The 25,679-nt window shown below is 46.4% G+C and overlaps 1 protein-coding gene and 1 long non-coding RNA gene across 17 annotated transcripts in view; one reads left to right on the top strand and one right to left on the bottom strand.

Moving 5' to 3' along the window:
• FRMD4A (FERM domain containing 4A) overlaps window positions 1-25,679 on the bottom strand; it is a 739,423-nt gene that overhangs the window by 211,825 nt on the left and 501,919 nt on the right. Inside the window, exon 1 of one of the 16 annotated variants that reach the window (XM_072825747.1) lies at window positions 11,273-11,574. The exons of 14 other annotated variants lie outside the window; for them this stretch is intronic. The gene's annotated coding sequence lies outside the window, so the exon portion shown is untranslated. Of the gene's footprint in view, window positions 1-9,045; window positions 9,255-11,272; window positions 11,575-25,679 lie in introns of those variants that run through there. One more of the 16 variants, XM_072825748.1, reaches the window with a different exon arrangement.
• Window positions 5,240-6,015, top strand: LOC140633356 (uncharacterized). Its single transcript, XR_012030971.1, has 2 exons — window positions 5,240-5,441; window positions 5,640-6,015. It is a non-coding gene; the product is annotated as an uncharacterized lncRNA (long non-coding RNA).

Raw genomic sequence — 25,679 nt, 5'->3', positions numbered from 1 at the left:
CTGTCCGCCTCTTCCTCTTGGACTTCAAGCTCCCTGGGGACAAGAATCTTGATCAGTTTTGCTCAAAGATACATTCCTGGGACATAAGCGGCACACCATTCGGTGTGTGTTGAATGGCTGACCGAACGACTGGATGATAGGACTGGGATGCTCAGGTACTTTCTGCCGTCCTGCCAGCTGGGCTTTGCAAGAGCAGCCCTCGTATAAAGGATGGCAGTTGTGCTGTACCATCCTTATTCCCTGGCCCTCTGACACAGGCACACCCAGAGAGAGATATCCCGGCTGAAAAGCAGAGAGAGAAGAGCTCTCTCTGAGGGGTGAAACCCCAGGCTTACGCAGGGAAAAACTCATTCTAGCCATTTGCACACAAGCAACGAAACGGGACACGGAGTGACCTAACAAATAATTACTCATTTATATTTTTGAGCACCCACCAAATGTCAGACATAATATTGGGTGCTGCAGAACCAAAGATAAATACGACACGGTCCTTCCTTAGAAAGGTGGGCGACACACATGAACAGGCCATTCCCATTCAGGAGATCAAAGCGGAGCGAGCCATCAGGATGCTTCGGGAGAATAAAGGAGGGAGAGGCGCTCTGTCTGGGGGAACAGCAGGAGGTAGCAGCTGCCAGTAGGGGTGTCCCAGGCCCAGGAGGGATGGCAGGGGCCGCTCAAGCCCAAGAACGAGCATTAGCAGGAGGCTGACATCCAGAAAAGGCCAAACGTGCTTGGGGAAAGGCGAGGGGGTGTGTGGCTGTGTGGGTGGGCCCAAGACGGCCACCCCTGCCCCTCCCCGCCCACACCGAAGAAAGTCAGGCGTGGGTCCTAACCTGCAGGTGACGGTTTCTTGAAGCGAGGCCTCTGGGAGGTGATTAGGTCAGGGAGTGCAGCCCTCGGTGGGGAGGTCAGCGCCCAGGGAGCTCACTCATGCCTCCCGCCTCGTGAGGACGTGGCGTGGAGCGAGCCACCTGTGAACCGGGGAGCCGGCCCTCACCCGCCACGGAACCTGCAGGCGCCTTGCCCGGGCACGCAGCCCCCAGAACTGAGGCAACGTCTGTCACCTCTAAGCTCCCGGGCCCCTGGTGTCTCGGCGCGGCCCAGACAGGCCGAGATGCGGGCTGCCAGGCTGCGGTGGGTCCCTCCGGTCCACGCGAGTCCCGGAGGGGGGACGGGGGGTGCAGGGGGCGGCGAGAGCGTGGGGAGGCGGTGCCCGTGCGAAGGCGGGGACCTTACAGTCCCCCGTGTACCTCACCCCGAAGGAACCTGGGAAGGAAACACAGGAGCAAAGCGCTGGAGGGACGTATGGCAAAGGCTTCGAGAACTTAGCCGCCAGTACTGCAGCCAAGAGGAAGAGCCAGGCTACCAGTGACTCGTTTACCACAGGACGATGGGCCCTGATGGAGCGGAGGAGCAGCAGCAGCCAAACCACCACACGGGTACACGTGCTGGTAGGAGGGGAGGCTGGGCAGCACCTTGGTCACCCCGGAATTCTGTCGGAGGGTGAGCCAGACTGAGAGAATATGGATAAAGAGCCACATGGAGAACTGGCCGCTCCAAAGCAAGTGTGACAGGCGGCCCCCCTCGGGAGGGCCTGGGGAGAAGCGCAGGAGCCAATGCTGCGTGCTGTCCCCCTGGTCGCCCCCGGGCCGCTGGGGAACCTGCAGGGCCGTGGCAGGGACGTGGGCCTCCTAGCTCCCGCCTGTCAGACAAGCACACGTGCTCACACACTGCCTTTTCCCCCCATTTCCAACGGAAAACCAAAGGCAAGAGTATAAAACTGTCCAGGCAAACTACTTCCATGCGCGTGTCCCTGAGGCTGCACCTAAAATATATCCTTGTCCTGGATAAGGCTATGACATTCTATAAATACGTCCCTTGTTTTTATATTTATTTAATGTTCTTATGCTGCAGCCTGTGTGCCTTCTGAATCTGCCTCCAGAAGATGGGCTATCTCTCATTCTGATTTATTTAACACCCAGAAGGTTATTAAGAGCTTAAATAATTTCTGATGAATATTATGCAAATTGGTATGTTGGTTTCTCATGCTACAGAGAAACTCCCAGTTATTTTCAGGTGGGAGGTACAATGAGAAAATGCCCCCACAAGCATCGACTACACTCAGATTCTAGGCTTGTTTCTGCCATTCAGTCTCTGCATTAATTACTTGAGTGAAACATAAAGAAGGTAAATAGAAGGTGAAATTCTTCCTAATAATGGCAACGAATGGGAAGTAATCAAAGAATGTGACACAGTGATTGGATTTTTTGCCTTTGTTGTGAAGAAAAAGATGGCATTACCATCTTTTTGCAAAAGAAGTATTCTTTTGCAAGATAAAAGCCCTAATCATTTTTGAAAAGTGAAGAATCCAAAACCTCTGATTTTCAGTGCCAAAGCAGAATCACCTCTCTTCTCTTCCTTCCCCACCTCCAACCCACACTCAAACCCTATCAACCTCCCAGACTCAACGGAGTCTCACGGATGTGGAGGGATGCCGACCACTCTTAGTAAGCCTTTTCCATCCTAAGAGGTGAGGATTGCTGGGGTGATGCCTTTACCTGCAGAAGTCTTTCTGGAAGGTCAGGTGACACTTATGTAGCATCAGAGCCAATGGCTGTTCCCCTTCTGCTACTTTCTCTTTACAAAATGTGTCTCAGGATCGTAGGTGAGGAGGTGCCACTTACTCGAGTCATACCTCCACTCCCAGGGCCAGTGGCCTTCTCACACCCCACTGTGTGTTCTAAAGCCCCTGCAGTTAGCAGTGCTGAACCCTCCAGTGATATAAGCAAGTCATGCTGGGGGTGGGGGTGGGGGCTGAGGGGCAAGGATATGAAGACAACATCACTTATTCTAAAAAAGTCTCTCGGGGATCCCTGGGTGGCTCAGCAGTTTAGCGCCTGCCATTGGCTCAGGGCGTGATCCTGGAGTCCCGGGATCGAGTCCTGCACTGGGCTCCCTGCATGGAGCCTGCTTCTCCCTCTGCCTGTGTCTCTGCCTCTCTCTTTCTCTCTGTGTCTCTCATGAATAAATAAATAAATATATCTTTTTTAAAAGTCTCTCATATTTGTGTCCTAGGTGTTTCACAGAGTGTGTCTCACCTTTGAATGTAACTTCTCTTGCCAATAAAAAAAAAAAAAATGAAGTTTGGAGAGATTCAGTGATTCAATAACTCACCCAAGGCCCCATAGCTAGCAAGAGGCGGAACCGGTAATCAAACCCACTGGCTCGGGTTCCACTCTTTGGAATGGCTCGGGCTCCACTCTTTGCCCACCATACTTCCATGCCCCATCTAAATCCTTGTCAGATGCTGGGGACTTTGGTCTTGGTGCTGTAACTGAAGCCCTGGCAAGGTCCCTGAACACCTGTAAGGCTCTCCTCAGCTGTTAAAAGGATCTATATACTCCCTTCCCATTCCTAGAACTCCATCTTTCTGAAATCTTTGACCTGGCTGATAATCCCCAAATCGGGTTTGCATGTGGTTCATAGTCCGCACTGAACATTCAGTGTGATATCGGCCCCTGCTCCTCTGCTGGGTTCAAGGCCTCTGCCTCCAGCCAAGACCTGCAGGCTACATCTGTGTTACTGGTCACTCTGTAGTTACTCTGTTACAAAACACTCAACCCTCCCAATAAAAGAGGATTCAGAAGGCAGGACACTGCTCTCCATTGTGTTCAGCTCCAATCTGGTTCTTGTCCCCCCCCCCACACCCCGAGCCACAGAGAAATGAGTAGCTGATGCGTATTGGGGGTAGCCAGCAAGAGCAGAGGAACGGGGAAGCCAGCCCGGCATTCCTCAGCTCAGGCTGTAGGTATAACTGCCCAGCTCCAGATGGCTCCACACTATTCGGTTTCCTAGTTTGGGTTTGTCACTTCTATACACTTGTTCGCAGGCATGTGGTGAGAGCATAATTGTGCATTTTATGGTTATGAATGGCACAGCCTGGCAACTCTCCGATCATCATTTCCATTTGCTGTCATGCATTATCAATCTAATTCCCCATTACACGCCTTTTTTTTCATGCATTCTTCATACAGCAAGGACAAAGAAGGCAAAAGCCCTGCAAAGAAGACTGAATCATGAGAAGAACAGGCTCATCTTGATGGAAACTGTGGAGCTGTAGGTTTAAGTTTGGGGGGACAGCTTTTGGCTAATTTGAAGTGAAAATTATTGTTAAAAGGTTTTGTGTTCTGCATCCGTACCAAGACTTCTGGCCCTATGGCTGGCAAGGCCTGACCAACTCTGAAAGAGAGGCCGAGCCACAGGATAGACTAGGACAAGGTAGACACAGGATGACCCAACAGGATCCATTATACTTTAGGCCACAGGGTGTCCTGAAGATGCCTAACTATATCCACGTGGGAGCATGGCATAATAAAGTCACTCCCGGATTTACTTATTCCAGCAGGATCCACTGAGTGCCCATCATGATCAAGGAGTCCAATGCAGTGAGCATTCAGTGAACCATGGACTGGCAAATAATTGCTCTTACTAGAAGACCCATGGGATTGGAATCAGAGTTTGGGAGGAGGGTGTGCAGGTACAGATATTCTTGACCTTAGACAACAAGTTTCTTCTTATATTGCATCCTGGAATGGCCAGGGCTCCAACTTTAAAACAAAAACCAGAAACCACCACAGATGATGGAGATCTAGCCTCACAAGCTAGAGCCTAGATGCTGCATGTCTGAATCAGTTAACTAGGCCTGTACCTACTCACTCGGTTCCCACTGTGGCTACCAGCCTTGATTTTTATTTGGCTATTTTTCTTTATTCTTTGGTAATAATAAGGCCACTGAGCTAAACCAGATCCCTTCTATTTTGCACATTCCTTCCAATAACCATGGTCTTGATTCTTGGCAGTAATTTCCATCTTCAAAGAGAAAAATACTTCTTTTTGGGGGGAAAAAAATCCCTAATTTCCACCGATACAATTGTGAGCTGAACACATATACACATACACACACACACACACACACACAAGCACCTAAATAAGCATTAATGCAATTCACTAACTAGGAGCAAAAGCTCTGATCATCTTCTCTGAGAGGAAGAGAGGCGTAATGATCAATATTCTTAGGGCGATGCTTCTAGTGGTGGAACTGACTGCCATAAGTGTAAGAGTGTGTCCAAATTATTCCTTATACAAGAAAGACATGCTGATCGCCTGGGACACAGGAAAGGGTGGGAGCTGATGGATTTAGGGAAGGAGAGGAAATTGCTGTGGAGAGACTTTCTGATAAGCCAGTTTTATGCTGATTCAGAAAACTTCTTGCAGGGCAAAGCAGTGAAACCAGCAGGCCTGTGTGTGCATTGGTGACCCTGAAGCTCAGAGCTCCAAGAGCTACTACTGTACCAGCTTTTTCAGATTAGATGTCTTGGGAGAAAAATAAAAAGGAAAAGACCAAGGTACCACAGTCCGAAAAGGGCTTCAATGAAAACAAGGTAAAATATGCAAATCCCACCACTCCCTAACAGTGGCCTCCTCCCCTGGATTCTTTACTGTCTTTACTGTCTCCACTCTTGCTTACTGCCTTAAGTTCAAGTATCTGTGTATCCTATGCAACTGAGGGAATGATCCCCGTTACTCCGTTTCTCACTTCAACTCCAGTAACGTCTTTCGTTACTTTCATTATCTTTCAGAAAGAAATGGACAGCAAAGAATCAGAAGCAGGAAGGTGCGATAAACAACCAGTGTCGTGGGGAGGTCATCAGGGAATATGAGCCTGAGGTGCCTTTGCTCAAGGGATGAGGGTTTTTGGGGACTTAAGTTTGAAAAAACATTGGAAGATCTTTATCCCAAGGCTTATTATGTTCCTGTGAGGTCTCAGAAACCATCTCTAACTGAGATAAGTTAAGATTTTCACTATGAATAAGCCTAAATCAATTTCTGCCAAAATTTTACTGACCCAGCAGGTGGAATCTAGAAAACAGAAGATGTGAACTGAAGTCATCACTGAATCCAGACTTCTCCATTCTGATACTGTGTAGAGAGTGGATTAAAATGGCCTCAAGAGTTCTTTAACCGTGATCCTGTCTACTTCTCATTTTGACCTATTAAACTAGAAATTCTCCAGAGGCTGTACTAGTCCTTCTTTTTCTTTCTTTTTTTTTTTTTTTAAAAAGAAGTATTTATGTATTCAAAATTGTCTAAGATAAAAACTTTATATTTGAAATCACTTGTTCATTCAGTGTTAGGCTAATCGCAACCCTTATAACAGATAGTATATGGCATGTGAGTAGAACTGTGTCTGACACACACACACACCCCCAATAACGTGAACACAAGTGGTACACGTAGGCAGTAAAGTCAGGAGTGATCTCCTGCAGAAGGGGTCTTACTCCATCCCACACTGATTGAAGCACACTGGTACTGGCAGGTCCCCTCATACAAGATTTCCTGGACCTTCATCTCTCACTGCCTTTCCCACTGCAAACCCATCACATTTTTTCCCTCAACTCATCGAGGTTGATTCTAGGGCCCCATCCTGACAAACGCTGGCAAACCCAGTAGTCTACAGAGCCTTCCCCCAGTTCCAGAACTCAAGAAAGGACTCACTCTTCTTGGCTTGTTCTCTGACCTCAGCCTGTAACTTTGTTGTTATAATAAAACTGAGCACTATCGGGGATCCCTGGGTGGCCCAGCGGTTTAGCGCCGCCTCCAGCCCAGGGTGTGATCCTGGAGTCTCGGGATCAAGTCCCACATCGGGCTCCCTGCATGAAGACTGCTTCTCCCTCTGCCTGTGTCTCTGCCTCTCTCTCTCTGTGTGTGTGTCTCTCACGAATGAATGAATAAAATCTTAAAAAAAAAAACAAAAAACAAAACAAAACTAAGCACTGTACACATCTGAGGTGCACTTCTCATGGATTATGAAATCAGCGACTCACAGAACCTCAAGGGGCCTCAGTTTCCCCAACGACAAGATAATGCTAATGGCACTAGCCACCTGCCAGGCTATCAGGGGACTTGGCAACAGCATCTGCAAATCACCAAGAGGCCCTATGCCATAAATAACAAGTCTTATTAATAAAATTAGTTCAAGACAAGTGCCAAAGAGAATACAGCAATGGCAGCAGCAGATCACACTTGGTCAGAACAAAAGAGGGTGGAGGGATTTTCTGATCCTCATTTCTAAGAACAGTGCTTCCCTTTAATACAAGAAGACTTTAATCTTCCTTTTTTTTTTTTTCTATAAGGTTACTCCTACTCGCACAACTTTGTACATCAGGCAAAACTTCATTCCAAGTTATCAGGAGGCAACATTCTATTCATCGGCAAGACAATATAGTATTGATTTCAGAGCAAGTCCAAATATTGTTTCCAATTACATTAACGGTGGCTATTTAACCTCTCAGGACCAAATGGATTCCAATCTATTTGCTGCATGACCATCATTCCCGTTGTGCCTTAAATAAATCCAGATTTCATTTGCGGCAGAATGGTTCCCTCGGCCAAAAGGAAGTGGCTCAGCCCCTGATACTCTGGGTTGCAGGAGATAAGTGACACTTTGAGAATCAGAATTAGATTTCTGCTGATCTGACAGTCTGGCCTTCTGGCCTTATCCAAGTCAGACTCCAAAGAAATGGGGTCAAACGCTATGAATGAACACGAAGCGATGTAGACACCAGAAACAAAACAGTGAAATGCGTCCTCCCTTGTCCACTATAATGTCCACACTTTGTCGCACATTTTCAAGATGGCACACACAGCTAAGTTCCAGTAAATACAAGGTATCGATTTTTGCATCCAATGCCTGAAGTACTTCCCCAGGGTTGGCAGTGGCTTCCCTGGATGAAGTCAGAAGTTTGCTCCTGGCTCTCTGGCTGGTGCTTTCCCACACCTGGCAATCACTCTGTTGGAAAAGAATGAGACTTAGGGGATGCTGAGCCAGAAGAGGTGTCTAAGCAGCTGCTCTAAACCCTGACTTAGACCAATCGGGTAAATGCAGACCAAGTCAGCCAGACCAGGTGTGTAAGGATAGGCCAGCAACTACTCCAATACTGCCGAGGCTGTCACCACTGAGAAGCTCAGATTTAGAAACGTGCCTGCCTTAGGTGTTCTGTGAATCCCTCTCAGCAGAAGCTGTGCGGATTCAAACTGAAAGACGCCGGACCAGCGCTAGCAGCCTCTACTGGGATGTTCCATTCATAGGGGAGAAAGCCTCATCCATTCACGGTGGGGTCAGGGAGTCCTTTACCGGCATTGGATCGCCTCGCTCAGCAAGCTGAGCTTCCGGCAGACTGGCATGGCTGCATCATTCAGAATGAGTATGTCTATTAGGAAACCACCGCCAGAGCTATTATTAGAAGGGCCATCCCTCGGAAATTTTGCAGAATCTGCTTGAATCTACTGAGCAGTTACTCTGCTCGCAAGGTATTGGAGAAAGGCACCGAGTTCCTGATTACACAGGGGCGGCCCACGCAGCTTTCAAACTGCAGGACCGGTTCATCTTTTCGAGATGCAATAGGCACGAACGTCTGGGCTTGTGTCTGCAACGCAGAAGCATCGCGTTTGGTCATTTTTAAATGACCGCGTACCGAAGAGGGTTTCCTGCTGTTCTCCTCCCCCTGTCTCTATGCATCAAACTTGCTGCAGCCATTTGGAATGTAAAAGAGCAATCTGTTTTAGCAGGATCATCTGCCTGCCTCCTGCCCCTCGGGCACCCACAGGACAGGACTCCCCTGTCACTTTCATAAAAATGGTTTTTCTTACAAAATAAAATGAAATAAAATCCCACCCAGGTCTGCTTTCAGCGATGCCCTCTCCTTTCTCCCTGGGAAAATTCAAGACAGCGTGAGGTTGAGATGCCAGAGAAAGTGTATGGGGGAGGGGGCGGGTAGCAGAAGGGAGTGTAGTAGGTGCCGCACGTGGGGTGTGCATTGAAAAAAGAGAAAGAAAAATGTCACATCCGCGACATTAAATACTCTACGCTTCCAGTGAAGAGGTGTCACGTCCCTTTCACCGGCCCAGCATGTAAAATCGGGCACAGAAGTGCAGCATAACCAACCGCCCGCCAGCAGTCGCGGCCGGGGAACAAAGACACGTTACCTTTTATTTGTTGCGCTTCGCTAGGAGCCGAGGAACTTCGGGTTTGCAGCGGCGGATCCCCCGAAACCGGCGTCCCATTCGCCCCGGGGCGCGCAGGCCCGCGGCCTAGCAGGCGGCATCCGCGCCCCGCGCCCCGCGCCTCCGCCTCCGCCTCCGCCTCCGCCGCGGCGCCCGCAGCCGCCCCGCCGGGTCCCCGCGCGCCCCCGCCCCGCCCCGCCCCGCCGCCGCCGCCGCCCGGCCCCCGCCCCGCCCCGCCCCGCCCCGCCGCCGGTCCGCCGTCAGCCCATCGTCCGCTCGCGCCGCTCACGCTGAGCCTGGCCCCGCGCCGGGGCGCCCGCCGCCCCCGCCCCGCCCCGCCCGGCCCGGCCCGCCGCGTGCTGCGGGGCGCCCTCCCGCCGCCCTCCCGCCGCCCCGCCCCGCGCCCCGCCCCGCCCCCGGCGCGCCCCCGGCCCCCCGCGCGCTGCAGGCGGCCAGCGGGGGCTGCGGCAGGCGCCGGGGACAGTGCGCGCCGGGGAGGGGGGCGGGGGCGAGGGCGGGCGCCCCGGGCCGGCCCAGCCTCGGGCTCCTCGCCGCCGCGCACGCAGCCGGGGCCAGGTCGGGTCCCGCGAGCGGCCCGAGCCCGAGGGGCCGCGCGGGGCGGGCGAGCGGAGGAGGAGGAGGAGCAGGAGGAGCAGGAGGAGCAGGAGGAGCAGGAGGAGCAGGAGGAGCAGGAGCGGGGTCCCGGAACGCGGCGTCCCCCGCGCCCCCGCCCGCCGCACCCTCCGGGGGCCCCCACCCCGCGGGGCCGGCCAGTTGTTTGGGGTCTTTATCTCCCTCAGCTCTGGACGTGGGGGTTCCTGCGAGGTGACCTAGTCTTGGGGCTATTGTCAAGGATTCGCAGCGGTGACGGGGAGAGGGAGACCCGCACTTCGAGAGGCCTGGGGGAGGGAGACTGGCTGACACGTTCTCTTTCCAAAAAGGAGAAACAAACTCAGAGTATCCCTACCAAGAACAATAACTCAATGCTCGTTACGTGTCTAAATGTTTATTGCTTCGGCAGCTCAGTTTGCCCTAGACACGTTCTTTTTTTTTTTTTTTTTTTTTTTTCCAGGAATTGTCAAAACATGGTTTGATAAAATAAAGGGAGAGGCAGACAGGAGCACCCGCTTATTCTGGGTGGGAAAGCCGGCTTGTCTCAGGGGTAAAATCTTTCCCTAGAGTTTACGCATCGCTTGAAATCCCAACATCTCCCCCTCCATCCATCCATCCATCCATCCATCCATCCATCCATCCTTTCAGGGAGAGATGACTTCCCCTTTCACCACAGTTGAAGGATCTGTTAGATCTAGCACCGTTATTTCCCTGACACTGGCGGGAGCAAAGACTTAAAAATTCGTAATAAAAAGAAACACTGCAGTCTCTCTCGCCCTCTGACCCAAAATTAACTCCTTCTAGGCACAGTTTGGGTATTTTTTCTCTAAAGATCTCTGGTGGAAATTGCTGGCAGTTCCGGAGGTCTCAGAGCCAACAGAAGGGAATCTGTATACGGTTAGCATTGGGGAAAGGGGAACACACACCTGTCATAAGGATTATCTATTTTATTTCAACCTGTTGTCATCACAGACTCGTGACTGGGGACACTTGATTATCTGAATCTGAGTCACAGAAAGCTGTGATTAAATGGGATGTTCCTGTACTTTGGGAGTCCCTGAAGGTCACTCTAATGCAAAGCCCGATTCTCTCATGATATAGTTGAGTCCCTCAGAGGGAAGGCTATTTCTTTGGAAGAGCATTTCCAGCGCTGATCTGTTTTGACTGCATCAACTAGTGAAGGGGTGATAGTGCTCAGACCTTTCTCTTGGGGTACTTAGTTCCCATCCTTCGAAGAGTCATTAGGTTGCTTCTCCATCTACCTGCTGCTTTTCCACCTTGGCCAATGGAACTGTTTATTTGTCCTGACCTGAACTTATCCCATTGGCAAATCCTCTTTCCGGGTTCCCCATCTTTCTGAGCAGGCTTCCCTCCTCCCCCCCACCCCAAATGCCAGGAACAGGGCTACAGGGGTCTTTTATCTTTTTTCCTTTCTCTCATTCCTTATACTCACACTATCACCAAGCCTGTCCTCATAGATGGCTCTGGAAAATTCGTCGAGAGCAGCCCCTTGCCTGACTTGATCCAACCATGCCTGGTGACGTTAGTCTTTGCTGAATGAATAGCCCCAGCCTCAGCCTCAATGAGTCCCCCTTACCTTTCGCTATGAGGTCCCCAGCAGCCTCCTAACTGGACTGTGGACTCGTCCCTCCAACACCTTGTCACACCAGCTCTGCTCATTCTCCTAGAACTCAGATCTGAGCATGGGACTTCTTTGCTTCAACCTGTTCAGGGCTTCTCTGGTTCTTCAGAATAAAGCCCACACTTCCTTAGATGGCCAGAATGTCCTGAGCACCAGGCCCTCCTGATCCATCCAGCCTTATCTCTTGCCACCTGATACCACCAGGGTCCATGTCACCCCGTATCCTCAGCTACAAAACCCTCTTCTAAGTCCCCTATATTCTCATCCCCTTGTCACCTAGCAGCAGGTGACTTCAGAAACAACTCCGATCATGTCATAATCCCTGTGACTAAGCGTGGCTTCTCCTCGCTCCTGAAAGCATCTCCTCCATACCCATCACATGTTATTCTGCTTTGTTGCATGGGCCACATTTCTGCCTTTAAGAGACTCTTTCTGCTCCTGGCTTTTTTGCATCTCTTGTTCCTTCTGCCTGGAATACTCATCTGCCATCCCAGCCCCACTCTTTGTATAGCTGGATTCTTGTCTTCCTTCAGATTTTAGCTCAAACACTGCTGCCTCCTAGATAACCTTTCCTGATCAACACATGGAAAATCCCCCCACCCGCTCCCCACCAGGTAGTCTTTGTATCATTATCCTGTATATTTCCTTTTAACACTTAACCACAATCTGTGTTCATAGCCCTGTGTTAAGTGCTCAGACTGCCTGGCCTTGAATCTTGCCTTGGCCACTTGCTAGCTGTGTAGCCTTAGGCAAGTTTCTTAACCTCTCTGGGCCTCAGTTTTCTCATCTTTGAAATGAGGATAGTAAGGTTGTTATGAGGATGAAATGAATCACTGTACGTAAAACACTTAGGAGAGGGCCTAACTGTATAAGCATAAGCCCTGGGAGGGCCTTTATGTCTTTTATTCTCACTCTGTCCTCATGGCCTGGGCTAGTCCTGGCACAAGATCTCTTTACCACCCCCTATGCCTTATGTGTTTGGGGCACAGACTGAGAAAGGCTAAAAAAAAAAAAAAAAAAAAAAAAAGAAGAAGAAGAAGAAAGGCTAAAAATTTAGGGAAGAAAATTGTATTTGAAGAATTTAAGTGCCTAGAGAACTAGGCCATGGTAAAACTTGATGAATGAGATAAAATTCAAACTTAAATTATTTGGAAGTTAATGGACATATGAAGGAAATTTATCCTCCTCTGTCTCACCAGTGGTGATCCTTGGAATTGATGGATGGCAAGCCTTGCCAGTCGGAATTCTGTAATGGTTTGTTTTCCGAAGAGCAGCTGATTCCACCACCAAGAATTCAGGCAGTTACTTGCAAAGGCATAGAGAATCAAAGGATCTTTGCAAAGTGTCCGTCCATCGGCCAGCCCTAACATGCAGTCTTGATGAAAGAATATAGTGTTTCCATTTTCAGCCTGAGTTTAATACTTTTTGAAGAGCCTAATTCCGAAAAAAAAGGAAAAGAAACGTGGCAGGCTGATTTCTGGACATTTGCCTTTGTGTTTCCTTTCCCTGCCTGAGAAGATTCAGAAAGGAGAAGGAGAACTACTTTTCCTTTGCCCTTCCACAGGGTGAGCAGGATTTTGAGACTTGAATGTCTGGAGTTCCCCTTGCCTCTTGCATAGAGTTTGGGGAATTTTATTTTGAAAAGGGCTGAACTCTCAAAGAGTGGAGAGGTGTTCTGAGGCTTGGAAATAGGGGATGGAGAGAGGCAGCAGCACCGCCAGAAGGAAAGGAGTAACATCTGTAATTGGAGAGGCCCTTACTCGTCTGTGTAGTGCCCCAAGAGGGCGCCAGACATCCGACAGCATGCAGACACTGGGTGTACTGGGGTACTAAGTTCTAAGAGGTGTCTCTTAGGCACAGCAAAGGATCTTGGGGTTTGGCCCCCCCAGGGATGGAGTCTTTGACTTTAAAATGCTCCTTGAGTTCTTGGGCACTGAGCATCTAGTGGCAACTATGCTGGATTGATAAACAAGAGACCCCTTTTTTTAAAGTACAATGGGAGCTGGGGGAGGGGGAAGGAAAATGTAGTCAGATTTCCCTGGGTTTAGAGAAGTAGTTAGTGTGACGTTTTATACACCCAGAGTCGCAGAGCAAAAATTATACTTGCTACACTAGTGAAAAAAGTATCCGGTTCTTAACTCTGGGATCTGAAGTCACAGCTTTCCAAAACAAATTCTGGGCGGTAAATGGGCTATTGGCAGAAGGTTCCTCAGTTCAGGTCTTGGCCAGATCACCACTAGTGGTGAAGAAAATGGCCCATACTTCTGCCTTTGTGTCACTGCCTCGCTGAGAACAGATGCCAGTGTGGGCATAGGTCTGGGTCTGGGCCACATAATCTGTTCCAGTAACATGGAATAGCCCTGGACTCCCACCCAGAAGGTCCAGTGTCACCTTCAATGAGTCTCTTAACTCTTTGGTGCCCATTTCCTCACCTTTTAAACAATGAGCCTGATGATACTATCTATCTCCAGCCATACGAAGACTATGGGTTCAACACATACCAAAGATTTTCACAACCATACAACTGATGATGATATCTGACATTATTATGAATACGTCCTCTGTACCAGGCACAGTGCTCTGAACTTTCCAAACATTGATTCTTTTCATCATCCCAAGATTCCTATGGGATGGAAACTATTTTTGTTCCCTTTCTACAGATGAGGCACTTGGGGCCTTGAAAAGGTCAAGTAACTCGCTAAGGTGATTCTGTTAATTGGATTTGAACCCAAAGTCATCCTTTTATGACTCTAAGCCCTCATCTTTCATGCTTGACTCCCACATCTATATATTAACAATCATGGTGAGCAAGGCTGCAAATTTACTTTATACATGGTCTTAATAATGGACTGAATCACGGTTGGCCTTGGATGGTACATGGATGTGACCGAAACTTGAACTGAAACATTAGTTCCTAACTACTGGGACACACAGTTACATTCCATTTTGCCTCTTTCCCTTCCATACTCCAACCAGATTTTAAGGATACGGCAAGACCCCTCTGGGGCAGGTTGAAGTGCTTGAGATCTTAAGTGAACCCTGTTATATTTTTATACCCAATCCTTTTTTCTCCTCACTCTGCCTAATTCAAGGCCAATTCTGAACCACTTCAATCAAAAAGAAAGAATTCTATCTCCTTTCATCGCTTGACAGCAAGTACTTAAAACCCTGTTCCCTGGGGTACACGAAGATCATTTAATAGCCGCTTTGTTATTTTTTTCAAATAGCAATATCGTTTTTTTTTAATAGCTATGTTTTATAATCTTGTTATGTTCTCGTTACATTAGATTATTGCTTATTATTTTTTCCTGGTTGGGATTCATGGTTTTGACCGCCTCAACTCAGGGCAACAAAAACCCAGGGTAAGTCTTTCTGAAACACAGACAAGAATCAATCAAAACATCACAAGCTAATTAATGTAATTTGGAGCCCCCGGGAGCAGCTGTATTCCAGTGAGTACCACCGCATGAAACTGGTGTACATTAGAAACATGCTCAAATGCATAGATTATTAGCTCTCTCACCCAACCCTTTCTATTTACTCAGAAATAGGTATTAATAACCATAGTCAACACTCGGCACTTACCAAGCACCAGAACTGATTATGTGCTTTACATATAACCTCGTTTAATCTTCTCACCAGCCCTATGAGGTTGGTACTATTATTAACACCATTTAGGATGAAGGAAATTAAGGCACAGAGAGGTTTTATTTATTTAAGATTTTACTAATTTGGGAGGGAGGGAGAGAAGGGATGAGCAAGGGGAGAGGCAGGAGAGAATCTCCAACAGATTCCCCATTGAGCACAGAGTCCCATGCGGGATTTGATCCCAGGACCCTGAGATCATGACCTAAGCCGAAGTCAGACACTTAACAGACTGAGCCACCCAGGCACCCTGGCACAGGGAGGTTTTACAACTCACCTCAGGTCCTATCCCTGGTAAGTACACAACAGCCAGTTAGCAAACCCTGGCCACCTAACTTCAGAGTTGGTCTTATTAACACTCATCTTACCTGCCAATTTCAAGCATGTGATGGCTTTGCATTCCTTATAGTGCCTAGCACAATGTCTATCAGCTGGAACTCGATACCTATTATTTATTTGTTGGCCCATTGTCTCATTATAAAGGAAGTCACAGAAATATTTGTGAGATTGAATGGAAAAAAAATTCAGCAAGTATTCTGTTTCTAGTTGTAACTTCTCATAGTGTGGCGGCTTTATGTGCCGGTGGCATCAATCAATCAATCTTGTAGGCAAGCAATAAGAAGATATTGAAATGATGAATCTGTGTGGGAGGAAGAGCCCCAGGATTCATGAGAACATGGACACCTGTGCCCCAGGGAGAAAAAGGCATATCAGTTTCTTGGAGTTGACATGGGGTTGGAAGCTGTCATGTTTGTGATAGGACAATTTATTCAGCTACCAAAACCGAATTTGACCTACCCCCAATTATTATGGCAAAGAATTGTCCTAGTTCACATTATGAATTTGGTTAGTTCAGTGTAGCAAATTTCTAGAGTTCTCATACCCCAAATAGGAAGCTGGTTCAGCTACCTGTTGAGATGGAGATTGGATACATACAATCAGAGCTCCAATAGAGGGGCACCTGGGTGGCGCAGTCAGGCGTCTGACTCTTGCTTTTGGCTCAGGTAATGATCTCAAGGTTTTGATATGGAGCCCTGCGTCAGACTCAGAGCTCAACCAGAGTCTGCTGGAGATTCTCTTCTCCTCTCCCTCTACCCCTCCTGCTCATGCTCTCTTTCTCTCTTAAATAAATAAATAAATCTTAAAAAACAAAAAAAACCCTCAGGGGCACCTGGGTGGCTCAGTCAGTTGGAGGTCTGCCTTTGGCTCAGGTCATGGTCCGAAGGTCCTAGGACTGAGTCCCATGTTGGGCTCCCTGCTCAGCAGAGAATCTGCTTCTCCTTCTTCCTCTGTCCCTCCCCACTGCTCATTCTCTCTCTCTTTCTCTCTCTCTTTCTCAAATTAACAAATAAAATCTTAAAAAAAAAAAAACTCAAAAAGAGGTATCTGGCTGGAAAATGAAAAAGGTAGGGAAAGAGGGGGGTCTCTGGACCCAGTTCTAAGACCGTGGTTCTCAGACTTAAGCCAGCATCAGGAGCAACTGGAAGGCTGTCAAAACGATGCTGGGTCTCCCCTCCCCCCCCCCCCACACCTGATTTCTGATTCATAGTCTGAGTAGGAGGTTGGGAGGTATAATAATTCACATTTCTAACAAGTTCCTGTGTTGTTGATTCTGCTGGTCAGCTGAGTGGATATTATTCTTCCACTTTGACCTTGACTTTGCTCCAGGCACCCTGGCCTCCCTGCTATAGTCCCTACTCTTCAGGCTTTCTAGCCCCAGGGCCTTTGCACTTCCTTCTGCCTGGAATGCACTTCCCCAGATATCAGGAGAAGCAAGGCAGCATTTTTTCTTTTTTCAGATCTCTGCTCAAATGTTACCTTATTAGTGAGATTTTTTTTTTTTAAGATTTTATTTATGTATTCATGAGAGACAGGCAGAGACACAGGCAGAGGGAGAAGCAGGCTCCATGCAGGGAGCCTGATATGGGACTCAATCCTGGCATCCCGGGACCATGCCCTGATCCAAAGGCAGACGCTCAACTGCTGAGCCACCCAGGCGTCCCAGTGAGATCTTTTCTTAATGAGATCTTTTCTGACCATCTTTTTTTTTTTTTCCTTTTTAATACAGAGGAATGGGAGGAGGTTTTCCTTTCATACTGTATTGCTCAATTCTTTAAATGCTCCAAATCCCAGTGATCTATGACCATCTTCCTTATAAATGGCAATTCGTCCCACTTGCCCTCCTGCTACTACCCTTCACCCTAATGTCTTCCCTGTTTTATTCTTGATTGTCCTAATCACCTTCTAACGTCTGTATACAACTTATTCACTTATGTGCTCTATTACCTGTCCCTCCCAGGAGAGCAAGGATTTATGTCTGTTTTGTTTATTACTGACTCTACTCAGCTAAAACAGTCCCTAGCACATATTAAACGTTCAATAAATATTCGTTGAAGGGATGACTCGATGAATGAATGAACATTGTCAGATGTAGAATTGTGGTTTATTATTTATTTATTTTTAAAGATTTTATTTATTTATTTATTCATGAGAGACACACAGAGAGGCAGAGACACAGGCAGAGGGAGAAGCAGGCTCCACGCAGGGAGCCCGACATGGGACTGGATCCTGGGTCTCCAGGATTAGGCCCTGGGCCCAAGGTGGTGCTAAACCGCTGAGTCACCCAGGCTGCCCAAGAATTATGGTTTAAAGAGTCTATTTCTGCCAGGGGCACCTGGATGGCTCAATTGGTTAAGCATCCGCCTTCGGCTCAGGTCATATCCCGTGGTCCTTGGATCAAGTCTCCCATCCTGCTCCCTGCTCAGCGGGGGTCTGCTTCTCCCTCTCCCTCTGTCCCTCCCCCCACTCAGGTACTCACGTGTGTGCACATGCGCATGCACTCTCTCCAATAAGTAAATAAAATCTTTAAAAATAAAAGAATGTAATTCTGATGGACACCCTTCCTATCTGGTCACCTCCCTATCAAAAATGAAATAGGAACATGTTGCTGCATTCTGAAAACATCTGCTCTTGCACCAGGGGTAAAACACCAGGGGTAAAGCGCCTGCCTTGGTATATATTCATCAGTAGGCACCGGCTGGGGCTGGGACATGGGAGGGCACACCCCTATCTTCCTTTTGCTTACCACTCTCTCCTGCCTGTGCAGCCCCTTCCCTGCTTGCCACCTCCCAGCAGGCGAGAAGCACATGCAGGTCCCCTGTCTTGCTCACACTGCACTTCTGCTCAGGAGGCCTCCCTCTTCTCCCTTCACCTACCCCCCCTTGCTCTTCACACTTTCTGGGAAGCGCTTGGGAGGCCCCCCTCCATCGCTCCCAGAGAGCCCATGTGTATCTGTAGAGTGTAGCACTTTATCATATGCATTTCCACATATGCCTGTATTCGTCACTCCACTGGCAATTCCTCACAGGTAGAAATCATGGCAATGCTTTGTTTGTTTTAAGAACTGCATTGCATCCCAAGTCCTCAAAATGTATTAATCTGTACACGGTGTATTTAATTTTGCTTTATCACTTTCTTTTGGCCGAGCGTTGTGATAAACTCAATAGATTTTTATAATTAAATCCATCTTGCTAATAAAAAAGCAGGAGAAGAGACTGTGATGGCTGAGAACAGCATTTGACCAGTGTTTATAAGCAATTCCATATAATTGTCTTAATAAAGGCGGCCTAAATTATGGCCAATCTGAAACTGTAAGTAGGCTCTGTCTCTCGTAAATGGGCTCGGGCCGCTCATGATGCTAACACGCCAACATCAAAGCCCAGCTTTTTTGGAATGCCTGCAATATGTTCTAAAGATTCCTGTGTTTGTGGAGACCTAATCAAAATGCGTAAGTAATCCAGCGGGGATAATTTCTATCTTAACATGGTTGTCCTTCCATCTCTCCTTTTCATGTCTACCTAGTGACTAAATTGTTCTGGCATTGGCTTGCAGAAGCCTAAAGAACTCCCTTTGTTTATATTCTTTCACCTTCTTGGGTGTGTTCTTGAGAAGATCTCCCTGGGTCTTTTCTCCTATTCTACTTTTAGTGCCTCAAAAATCCAAAACAGGGGCATCTGGGTGGCTAGATGGTTGAATGTCTGCCTTTGGTTCAGGTCGTGATCCCAGAGTCCTGGGATCGAGTCCCACGTCAGGCTCCCTGCAGGGAGTCTGCTTCTCTGCCTCTCTCTCTGTGTCTCTCAGGAATAAATAAATAAAACCTTTAAGAAAAAATCCAAAACGAAGCAAATAAACAGTATGGTCTGAACAGCTGATCCTAAGTAGAGGCCAGGACGCCCGAGGCCAGTTTTGGTCTAGAGTTCTGTTAGAAGGGGGGCCATGCAGTGGAGGGAGAAGAGAGCATCTTTAGAATCTTCAGAGAATGGCCCCCTGTGTCCCTTACAAAGAAATTCCCTTGCAAACAGTTAACAGCTAAAATGGGACTAGCTACTCATCATCATCACTGTCCTCATTGCTCATATTTACTGCGTGGTGCTGGGCACACCATGTGCATCCTCTACAATCCTCGAGGCAACACTACAGAGTGGGTATTATTAATTCCCATTGTGTAGAACCAGAAATTGAGGCTTAGAAACATTGAGTAACTTGCCAAAAGTCCACACCCAGAAAGGGGCACATTTCAATGGGTGTCTGTCTCCAAAGCCTCCAGTGTGTTCTGTCCACTGAGGCTTAATTTGGAGCCAAAGCAGAAATCAGTCAGTGAAGGACTCCTAGGAAGAAGCATCTTGGAACTGGTTTCTGGTGGAGTGGGTGGGTGGAGGGGGAGCTGGAGGAAGGAAAAGGAAACAGGAAGCACCAAAGAGAATATTCAGCTATGTGACAGTTTTGCTGATCGCTACCCGACACTGACCCTGTCCTTTAAAATCATTACCACCCAAGCAGAGCTCTGCAGACCCATGGAGGTAGTCTCCCTCCAATGATGGGCATAACTTGGTCACTGCTGGCCTCCAGTTTGCTAATCTTTTTTTTTTTTTAAGATTTATTTATTTATTTGAGACAGAGAGAGTGTGTACATAGACGGAGAAAGAGAAGCAGGCTCCCTACTGAGCAGGGAGCCTGATGTGGGACTTGATCCCAGGACCCTGAGACCATGACCTGAGCTGAAGGCAGATGCTTAATCAGCTGAGCCACCCAGGCACCCCCAATTTGCTAATCTGACATAATTCTGGATATATACTATTACAACAGTTATGTAAGGATTCTATTTTTACCATGATCCTTGTGGTTAGCCCAGGGCTTTGAACAAGTCAGCTGAGTCTTGGGGCAGGGCATTCCTTATCTGTCTACCTAGAAGGCTGGAACGAGGGTTAGGATCCACTTTCTTGCCCAAAGATGCCTAGAATCAACCGTTCTTGTGGTTTGCAGTGCAGACTACGGCACTGGACTGCCTAGTTTTCAACCACAAGTCAACAACTTACTAGTTGTGTCGCCTTAGGTGAACGAGTTCTAAACTTCTCTCAGGCTCCCACTCAGTAGGTTTGCTCTGAGGATTGTACTGTATTATGTATGTGGAGCTTTGGGCACGGAGCGTGTGTTTAATAAAACATATGCTATTAATATTCTTACTTGCATTATCTGCGTCATCTAAGAGCATGAAATCTGGCAGCTTTTGTGTCTGCATAATGCCCCTTTGCTCGGTATGTTAGATGTTGATTCTTGGTTGAAGCCCTAAACCTAAGTGTTGGGAGCTTTAATGAGATCCCAGGTGAGCTAAACCCTGTAAATAAATCATAGGAAATATCCTTGCCCTAAATAACTGTGTCCTGGATTTCCTTCCCTTCCTCTGAGTACACCGCATGCCCTCTCCTCGTAGAGAATGTTCACTCTGCTCATCTGTGATTAACTTTAGGGTGTAACTCAATGGATTTAAGTGCATTTACGGAGCCCACCACTTCATTCACCTGTTGAGGGTATACCGTGTGCTTTAAATGGATGCCCCTAGGAATGACCATCGGTCTCAGCACTTATCCCTAAAGGGTGGCTCCATCTCATCTGCAGATGTGGGATACAGCATATCCACACCCACGTGTGAACTTCCATTTCCTTCTGACCACGCAGACCCTGGTCACCCTGGGTCACTCAGCAAGTTAGTGACGCAGAGCCTCCAAGATCATGTTCCATCTCTTAGGAGTCTAAATTCAATTTCCCTCTGGAGAGGGAAGTAGGAAATGAGCCTGATTTTCATATCTGTTTGATCTCCGGTTCAGTGAGAAATCCAATGGGGGTTCCAGATTAGACAAAACAAAATGCTCTGACTGCTCCATCCTGGGATCCTTACAGTGCCTGCCCAGCTGTGGTCCTGCTCATTATTCACAGTCACGTGCTGAGGGCTACAGGCTTCTGTTAGCACCTCTGCTGGATGGATAAGGAAACAGGTGCTGAGGAGTTCCTCACCAGCCTCAGGGCTCCCCGTGAATTTGCGGGACATCCAGGATTAGAACAGACAGCTTCTCACACTAGGTCACGAGCGCTGCGCACCAATATTTGCCACCTACTGACCCATATCTGCAGAGGATTGTTGCTAGATCAAATATTTACACACTCACCAGTTACTTCCTACTGTACTGAGTTCCTCATATTACAAAGTTACCTAAAATTCTTTTTCTTTAAATTTTGCTGTCCTTCCTCAAAAAGTATTTTAAATAAAACACATAAGCATTCAGAAAAGTGCAGAACATAGAGTAGTAAATAACTACCATGAAGATGGAGCATTTGGCCTTATTGGCTTTGTACTGCCTCTCTATTTTTTTTTTAATTGAGATATAATAGATGTAGAACATTATGTAGATTTGTGGTGTACCATGGACTGGTTTGATACATTTACACTTTGCAGTTTGATTGCCACTCTAAAACCTCTATCATGTCACATAATTATTATTTCTTTTTTGTGGTGAAAAGAATTAAGGTCCAGTTTCTTTGCAACTTCAAAGTTTATAATACAATATTGTGGACTGTAATCACTGTGCTGTGCATGAGATCTCCAGAAGTCAGTTACTTACTAGTTGCAAGTTTGTGCCTTTAAACTACATTTTTCCCATTCTCTCACCTGTCGGACTCTGGTAACCACCGATCTATCTACTCTGGCTTTTATGAGTTTGTCTTCTTTGGATCCCACATATAAGAGACATCTTACAGTATCTGTCTTTCTCTGTCTGGCTTATCTCACTCAACGTAATGCCCTCAAGATCTATACACATTTTTCTATATGTAGATTGACTATCTTACTGTGAGAGAGGGGGAGAGAGACAGAGAGAGAGAACCATACTTCTCACCTCTAAATTTTTCTCTTTCACTCCCCAGAGGTGAAGGCTCTCCTGAAGTTGCTGTATATCATTCTCATGATTGCTTTGTCCTTTGATTCACATGAACTGTAGTCATGAACAATGACTACAGTTTGCTGTTTTGTGTGTTTTTAAACCTTACAGAGATGCAACCAAATATATTTATCTTTTCACTATTTTTCATTCAACATAATGTTTTTGAGATTTATCAATATTGACACATTTAAATTTAGTCCATCCATTTGACTCCGCTGTACAAATAGTGCACAAATTATTTATCTTTCTCTTACCGAGGAACAAGGTATTTCTAAGTTTTCACTATTACAGTTGGCCAGAACCTTTGCTCCTACTGTTTCCTCTGCCTGAAGTCTTCGCCTCCCAGTTACTCACTCATTCGACAGCATTCTTATGATGTTCACTTGATTTGCTTCTTCATTCCTGCAGGGTGTAACTCAGCTGTCACTAGGATTGCCAGATAAAATACAGCATGTCCAGTTAAATTTGAATTTCAGGTCAACAATGAGTATGTATGTAGTGTAAGAATGTCCCAAATATTGTATGGGGCTTGCTTATTCATTTTTGTTGGTTTGTTTTTGTTTTTTGAGAGGGGGAACAGGCAGAGAGAGCCAGAGACAGAATCTTAAGCAGGTTCCACACCCAGCACTGAGCCCAGTGTGGGGCTTGATCTCAGGACCCTGAGATCATGACCTGAGCAGAAATCACCAGTCCGATGCTTATCTGACTGCACCATTCAGGTGCCCCGGGGACAAACTTATTCTTTTTTTTTTTTTTTTTTTTGACAAACTTATTCTTAAAGAAAACTCACTGATTATCTGAAATTCAAGTTTAAGACGGTGTCTTATATCTCTCTTTGCTAGATCCAGCAGCCCTAATTGTCATGTTGTCAATGAGGCTCTCCTTGTCTATCTTTTTTTTTTTAATTTTTATTTATTTATGATAGTCACACAGAGAGAGAGAGAGAGAGAGAGAGAGAGGCAGAGACACAAGCAGAGGGAGAAGCAGGCTCCACGCACCGGGAGCCTGACGTGGGATTCGATCCTGGGTCTCCAGGATCGCGCCCTGGGCCAAAGACAGGCGCTAAACTGCTGCGCCACCCAGGGATCCCTCTCCTTGTCTATCCTATTAAAGTTTTTAATCCCCTCCCAACACTTCTTAGTCTCTTTATTTTTCTCCGTAATATTTATTACCAATTTACCTGCCATATATTTTCCTTACTTAGTTTGTTCATTTTATATCATCCTCCTCTGGAATGTAAGCTCCCTGAAGGTAGAATTTCTGTTTGCTCTGTCCTCTGCTATATCTATAATATGTACATGGGAAACAGTGTATGCCTGATAAATACTTGCTGGATGAATGAATAAATGAATAAAAACATGCAAAGATCATAGATGCCACCTTAGCATGTGTCTGAGGATTTCTCTGGGATAAACACTCAGAAATGGAATTGCTTTTAGCAGGGTGTGTTTCTTCACCAAGTATTGCCAATTTGCTCTTCAAAGTGATTGAACTAATTTTCATTTCCATCAGCCATGTATAAAAGTCTCCATTTCCCCATATTTGCCTTTCTTTCTCTCTCCCTTTCTCTTTGAAAATACAATAATTTTAATTTTATAGCAACAGTTAAAACCTGAGTGAAAATATAAAATTTCCACTAGTGAACTGCAGCTTGTGAATTCATAATTTAACAATAATCATTAATCTGAAAGGTGTCAGATGTCTTTAGGTGCTTATTTAAAAGATGGCTTCGTTATTATGGATGTGAAAACAATCCTGAGCCATGGCACCTCTCATGGAAGAAAACAAACAAAAATTGCACCAACCCATTGCAAGGACACTGAAAAGGCCATTATACAAATTTTGAAGGAAAACCACCTTACTATTATTACTTTTCAGCTAAAAAGTAGGAAATCTTGACCTATAATCAGTACTAAGCAAAGCTGTGGATGTTTTTTCCTGCGAATGGTAAGGCCACTTCTATAAAAAGGAAGTTCTACAAATGAATGCAAAGAGTTGATGGGGAGCAATAAGCTCTTTGTAACACTAAGAGCTTGATGCTATGAAACATTATGATGAAGGTAAAAGAAAGAATACACTCAGTCATCTTCACCGAAAGCCTGAGAGAGTCAGGAATTTAAGAGACTGATTACTGGACCAGAGACACTCTCAGCTCCCCATGTGCAAAAAGATGCATTTTTTGACATCTCCATATGCAGAAGCCTCAAAATGCTCCATGTTTTGGTAGCATCCCAGGGAATCCTCAGGGATTATACGTCCATAGCATGTAAAGCAGGGTGAGAAATGTTGCTCTTTCTACTCACATATGTATGGGCGTCCAGGTCCTCAAAATGCTAAGGCACCAAGCAAAGAAGGGACACTCTCTGGACATGAAACTGACAGCTTTAGTTTTCCTTGCTCTTGCTTTAACACGGCTCAGCTTTCCCACATGAAGAGGCACAATTGAAATACTTCCCATTTTTGGTTTTCCTTTATTTTTCCTGATGATAAGTAATTTAAATTCTGGAAACGAACCCTATCTATCATGGAAAGGAATGCAAAATTTAAAACAAATGTAAGATAAGCAATGAGGCTAAAAAGAAGTCTCCTTCCATAACCAGTGTTGTTGAGAACAGGGAGAAATTGGAACCCTTACGCACTGCTGGTGGGAATGTAAAATAGTGCAGCTGCTGCAGAAAACAGTCTGACATATCCTCAAAATGTTAAATATAGAGTGACCATATGACCCACTCCTAGGTGTACATCCAAGAGAAATGAAAACATACATCACACAAAAACTTGTACATGAATGTTCATAGCAATGTTAGTCACAATAGGCTAAAATGGAAACAACGTAAGTGTCCCTCATCTGATAAATGGGTGAACAAAGTGTGGTCTATCTGTACACTGGAATATTAGTCAGTCAGCCAAAGGAATTAAGGACTGGACAGCTACATGCGAAGGAATGAAACTGGACCACCTTTTTATGCCATACACAAAATAACTCAAAGTGGATTAAATTCCTAATGTGAGACCTGAGACCATAAAACTCCTAAAAGAAAACACAAACAATCATCTCTTGGACATCAGCCTTAGCAACACATTTACAGATGTGGTCCTCAGACAAGGGAAACAAAAGCAAAAATAAACCACTGGGACTACACCAAAATAAAGTTCTTGCACAATGAGGGAAAGCTAGCAACAAAACAAAAAGGCAGCCTACTGAATGGGAGAAGATATTTTCAAATGATCTATCTGATAAGGGGTTAACATCCAAAATACATAAAGAAGTTATACAACTCAACATCACAAAAACAAACAATCTGACTGTAAGATGGGCAGAAGATCTGAACACAAATTTTTTTTTCAAAGAGGACATACAGATGGCCAGCAGGCATAGGAAATAATGCCCAACATCACTAAATTATCAGGGAAATGGAAATCAAAACCACAATGAGATATCA

Source organism: Canis lupus, chromosome 5 (assembly GCF_048164855.1).
Source record: "Canis lupus baileyi chromosome 5, mCanLup2.hap1, whole genome shotgun sequence".
NCBI lineage: Eukaryota > Metazoa > Chordata > Mammalia > Carnivora > Canidae > Canis > Canis lupus.
Note: the sequence above shows the minus strand (reverse complement) of the source record. Positions and strands in the feature narration are given on the sequence as shown.